Below are 6,565 nucleotides of genomic sequence, written 5' to 3' on the forward strand. Positions count from 1 at the left end.
TAAAGCTTTAACTCTCTTAGGTTTCTCATGTTCTTCTCGGCTTAATTCGTTAGCCACCACATTGGCTTTACCATCATGATAGATGATTTCACAATCATAATCATTTAAGGTTTCCATCCATCTCCTTTGACGCATTTTAAGCTCTTTCTGATCAAAGATGTGCTTCAAACTCTTATGCTCAGTGTACACGATAAATCTGACTCCATAAAGATAGTGTCTCCATAATTTTAAAGCGAAAATTATGGCACATAACTTTAAATCGTGGGTCGTATAATTCTTTTCGTGTGCTTTCAATTGATGAGAAGCATAAGCAATTATTTTCTTTCTTTGCATTAGTACACAACCCAAACCTGAATGGGATGCATCACTAAATACAACAAAATCCTATGTATCTTCTAGCAAAGCCATTATAGGTGTGTTAGTAAGCTTTTTCTTAAGTAAATCAAACGCTTCTTGTTGTTTGGTTCCCTATTCATACTTGACGTTCTTTCGAGTTAACGAAGTTAAGGGAATTTCAATGCAGGAGAAATTCTCAATGATACTTTGGTAATATCCTGCCAAACCTAAGTAACTTTGAACTTTAGTTGGCGATCTTGGAATGTCGCACTTGGCTATTGCTTCAATCCTGGCAGGGTGTACTTGAATTGCTTTAGCATTTACAACATGTCCATGAAATTGTACTTCATTAAGCCAATATTCGCACTTTGAAAATTTAGCGTACAATTTCTCATCCCTTAGTAGTTCAAGTAAAATCCTAAGATGCACTTTGTGATCTTCTTCCAATTTACATAAATGAGTATATCGTCGATGAATACGATTACAAATTTATCTAAATAAGGTTTTCAAATTCGGTTCATCATGTCCATGAAAGAGGCTGGGGCATTAGTAAGTCCAAATGACATCAAAGTGAACTCATAATGTCCATACCTAGTGTAAACCCCGTCTTCGGAATATCTTCTTCTTGGAATTTCGATTGATGATACCTCGAACGTAAGTGTATTTTAGAAAAGTAGCTCACTCCCTGTAACTAATAGAATAGGTTGTCAATTCTAGGTAGCGGATACTTTTCAAAGCTCTATAATCAATACACATTCTCATGGATCCATCTTTTTTCTTGACGAATAATACTGGAGCTCCCCATGGCGATGAACTTGGACGAACAAATCCTTTCTCTAGTAGCTCATCTAACTATTTCTTCAATTCTTTCATTTTCGTTGGCACAAGTCTACCATACTCCTGAAACTTAGTATTGTAGTCTTTCAGATTAGTTCCGACCACCTTGTGGTTGAGGAACATGGTTTAAATCATGTTTGCCTCAAGCATCAGACAAAACTTCTGAAGCACCAACTCTTTAAACTCTTCCCATGTTTACTGATACATGGGCTCTCTTCCTTTTGAAATAACTAGAGTGCTACATCGCTCTAACGCTTCATCTTTAAAAATATGGGACGTATACTGAATATTTTCTTTTTTAATACACTTGCTGATTATCACAATCGATACCATTTCCTCTAACCATCTTAATGCAGCAATGGCGCCCTTGTCTCCATAAAAATCTTTCGGTCCAGAAGTTTTGAAACCTTTAAAAAGACAACATTCGATCCTAAGTTTCTTTTTGAAGTTATCACCAGTATTTGATCCATCGTAACTTTCTTTATCTTGGTGAGTAGGGTTAGGTTGAGTCTTGGATTTAATGGCTTTATTGGGTTGTACCGTCTTACGGGTTTTTCGGGTTTCACTTTTACCAACTAATCCTGTTTTCATTTCTTGGACCATTGGTTGCATTACTTGAGTTATCATCTCTTGCATTTTTATTATTAGTTGCTCAGGTACTTCTTGAGTAGGTTCGGTTCTTGCTCGATTACTTCTTGCATTAGAAAATTCTTGGTTTTGCGAAGGATTGTTTTGATTCGACATCTGTCATTTATAAAGAATAGATTTAGAACCAAAAATTTTTATTTATATACCGGTAGATAGAGTATCTTACAGACCGTAATATTTTACAACTGCAATATTATACAAATGATTATAACTACTAGTCCTAGTGATAGAGTATTTTACAAGAACTGACACAGAAACAAGCGATACAAATATACACGGACATAATTCGTAATCCTTCATGAAATCCTTTATCATCTTTTCCATCTTACTACATTTCTGTAGTAATTTATTCCCAACTTTCTTCTTCTTGGTACTCTCAGTAGCAACTTTCTCCCTTAAGTCATCGATTTCATGTAAGGCTCGATTGAGATGCTCTTCTTGTGATTGAGGAATAACATTTGGGTATCTGTATTTAAGTGGTGGTGGATCTTGGTAACCCATCATAACAATATCATAATGATTTATTGGATATGGTGGTGGGGGGCTCGCTTCAATTGTTAGATTGTAAAAAGCTTCAACAATTTTCTCTTGTTCCCTTATTTCATTGGCTTGTTCCGATATGGTAGGAACAACACCGGTGTATGGTTGAAAATTAGGTGGGAATCCTTGAACATAAGGATATCGAGAATCATGGCAAAGGGACATCTGAAACATAGGATGTTGACTACCAATATTTGGTGGACAAACACCTCTTGGATTATCCCGAATATGAGGGCTTTCTGCCTCGGTACTTATATCTTCCGAAATTTCTTCTTCAGGACTTCCTCATATTCTTCCCACGTCCAAATTTCTTTAACGTCTTTATTTAGATCTACTTGTATCCTCACCCTTTCTTGAGGTTGCATCACCCTCATTTTAGGTCTCCTCGATGGACCTGCTATGGAATCAATATTGGAATCTGTTGGGTTATAAGTTGGAGTTCCAAAACGCCATCTTCGTTGATCGAAATGACATTGCATCCAACTTGATGTGTCTTGATCGGTTTCGGATTTAATTGTCTCGTCAACTTCCATTTCATTGGAAGGGTGATAATCGGGAATATCAGACTGATGGTATTCGGTAGTTAGTGTATCGCTCGATATACGGATTGCATTTGCTTTATGCCAGGAAAAAAAACTGGTTTGCTTCCATAAGGTACTATAGATATGATCGGACGATCTTGGCTAAAGAAGTCAACATAGTAGCTGCCACTTTTCTCTCCTTTGGGAATAGCTGATTCAGGACAATTTTCCCTCCTTCGTACCTTGCAAAAAGTATCCATATAGTTTTTGAACGACATCTATTAGATTTCGATTGACGAGGGATAAGGAAGAGTACCGACCTATCTTATCCCTATAATATAATAAATTAAAATATTGAACTTATCCCTTGATGAAAGCTTAGGTACGATTAAATACCTAATTCGCTAAGACCGATAGATTTGATACCAACCTGTCACACCCCAACTTAGAGCCTAGGATTGTGACCAATATTTGGTACCTGGTCTAAGAGTGTGACCAATAGTCGATACCTATTTTGTAAATTTACAAAAGTTTAGGGTTATGAAGCGGAAGTCTTCATTAAAATATTAATTTATTTCAAAAGACGAGGATTAAACACCCGTTAGTTGTTACAAAAGTTTTTGAACAAGAAAACCATAATTTGCTTTATTTTAATATCAAAAGCGTCATCTGAGCCATTAGATTGTCTAATGGCTATCCTCCATCTTCAAAAACCTATTCATGATTGCCCGTAAAACAACTATAAAATACGTCAACAACACATGCTGGTGAACACGTTGACACGAAATAGTTTATTACTCAATTATCCCCTCAAGACATAACTTAGGTCTCAGACCAACGTGACTTAGGAAATAATCAAGTTCTGAAATCTGAATAAAATTACAAACTCTATCTCTAATCAAAACCACTCAACAAATATCGCAGCGTTCGAGATTACTTAGCTACTACCAATATACAAAAGATAATCCCCACTCGAACATTAATTAGGTTCGGCCTAACGTGGTGGAGGCATTATCAAGCGTGGTGCGGTGTGCCCACCGTTTAACCACATATGTAAGGATCCAAAAAAATGTATACAATATCCTAAGTGCCAATGATTACCTTTGTTTATAACGTTTTAGGGATACGCAATCCCATGTAATCACTTATAAGACTCTATTAATAAAGTTATAAAGTGTTTAGATGTATGCACCTTTGTTATGATCAGTGTGACTCACTGATGTATGCTTCTTGTTACATCGGACCTATAATACGAGAATAACCTTTTATAAATACTAGATCGAGGATCTAGCTCTAGACCTATAGTCTAGTTGCATAATCATTACCTTGATAATCATTTCTTTTTATAAAATACTTGGACCTTTAGTCCAAGAGGTTTATCATTTACTTACTACTTTTCTTCTTCATAAAGAAACGTTTATATCGAGTGTCTTCCTTCTTAAGAAACATTATAAAATCTTTACAATCATGAAGAAATAATATTTTATATATACCCTTGTCTTATGAAAACTATATTTCACTTATAATATAATCAAGGTATAGACTACACCCCCGACTATGGTCTAAGCCATATATAATAAAAAAATCAGGCAGAACCCTACCCTGTATGGCTAGTTTATATGAAATGCCTAGGCTTGATGTGAGCAAAACTTTTACTTGTCGGCGAGTAATCGAGGGAAACAAGCGAACATAACTTCTAAACGTTGCACGTACTTCGAGAAATGAATATGACGGGAGGTCGGTATCATGTCACGTTTATCGAATTTAAGTGTGTTTATTGGAGTGTGGGTGGATGAATGGGACATCAGCTCATGGCAGCCTATTTTTAGGGAAAAAATGTGCTTAATCACGTCGCACGAAGGGCCTTCATCATGTCTATTCGCGTAAGGCGACGGACAAACTTAAACCGCATTTGATATTTTTTTTTTCGCATATCACGAAGCACTCTTTTGCGTCGCGCAAAGTAGCCCGTAGGTCTTACGTGTCATTCACTTGGCTTACCACGTGTCACCATGTGCTGACCCGTGTCCTACGACGTGTTGCCAGGTGTCGTTACCTGGCACGGTTACTTTGTGACCACTGCGCTTAGCACGAAGCACTAATTTTTGGTGCCTGCGCGTCGAAAGTGACCAATATTCCAGAATTTCCATTTTAGTCACTTAACTTTAATAACTTGTCACGTCTTGGTCTTCCTTACATTTTCCAAAATTACTAAGGCGGCTCTCATGCGTCTTGCAGCGATGCGAGCATGCGGAGTGCGCCATCAAAGCGGCACATTGAGCCCATCTCCCGTGCCTGAGCCGGTGCGCTCTGCTAGGACCACTGGGTGCATGTTCGGCATATAATATATTACTATGGAAACTCATTTTCTTATAAAGAGCTTCCAAGTTTTTCTTACTTTCCATGTGGAATGGATTTATCTTTTCTTATTTATACACATGTGAAATACTTTCATTTTCTTCATTCTTTCCACGTGTGATGGATTCATTTTTTCCAATTTTCTTTATATGGGATGCTTCTAACTTTATAACACACACATATATATATATCATTATTTCTTTACCATATTATTATTAAAATATTTTTGGGTCCTTCTACTTTCAAAGTTGACATTTTTAACCCAAACAAATATGGGATTTTCCGAGATGTTACATCAACCCCACCTTGGAATAAATCTCATCCTTGAGATTTAAAATAGGTGCGGATATTTCCTTCTTATCTCATATTCTAATTCCTAAGGGGGTGTTTGTTTTTTCTGAAAAGTTCTTTCTGGTCTCTTTTGTCTGCGCCGCGCAGACTTTAAGGTTTGCAGATTGTTTATTTTTCAGAAGATACTTCATTAAAAAGGTTTGTGCCCCCTTTTCTTCGCGCAGACTTGAACCAACCACTTTTCACATCTTCTGACCTCTTCTTGTCTTTTATTTCATTCTCCATTCTTAAACCTACAAACACAAATACCCTTCTTCCACCCTAAGCTCCCATCCCATGCCCCTCCACCTCCGATTCCTCCGGCAGCCACACAGCTCCACGCCACCACCGCCGCACACATACACCGGCCATCACTGCACCTCCGCCTCCCCCACACATGCCTGCCTCACAATAAGGTAAGCATCACCTCTGCCGACAACTTCTCCGTTGATGTTAACACTAGCGTAACCACCCCTCCACCCCTGATTCTTTTGGCCACGTACGCCGCCGCACACCACTCCGCCATTGCACACCACGTCGCCAGCCACCAACCCTGCCACACACTACCCTGTCACCGACCACCAACCCCGCGGCACACCATTCTGTCACCTCCGACCTCGTCGTCTCCTGCTCCGACGACTTCTCCAGGTTTAGTAATTGTTAATTAGTTTTGTTAATTGATTAGTTTTTTTAGGTTTTGTTAATTAATTTGTTCAATTAGGGTATTAGGTTTTTGTTAATGTAATTCTTGTTAACTGATTTTTTAATTCTTAATTGAGTTTTTAATTGATTGTTCTATATCTTTATATGCATTATTTTGTTTAAATTATCAATGATGGAACTTGACAATTTGATTACTTGATTAATGCAGGAACTTTTTTTTATAGATTGTTTGTAAGAGCCTAATGTTTTCATACATGTTAAACTTGAATTATGTATTTTGATGTAAGTATTTTTAATTATGGACAATTTTATTCTTTTTGTATAAAATTTAG

The sequence above is a fragment of the Bidens hawaiensis genome, unplaced genomic scaffold, assembly GCF_021521415.1.
Source record: "Bidens hawaiensis isolate Kalapana, Puna unplaced genomic scaffold, B.hawaiensis_p1.1 tig00000142_1, whole genome shotgun sequence".
In the NCBI taxonomy this organism is placed as follows: Eukaryota; Viridiplantae; Streptophyta; class Magnoliopsida; order Asterales; family Asteraceae; genus Bidens; species Bidens hawaiensis.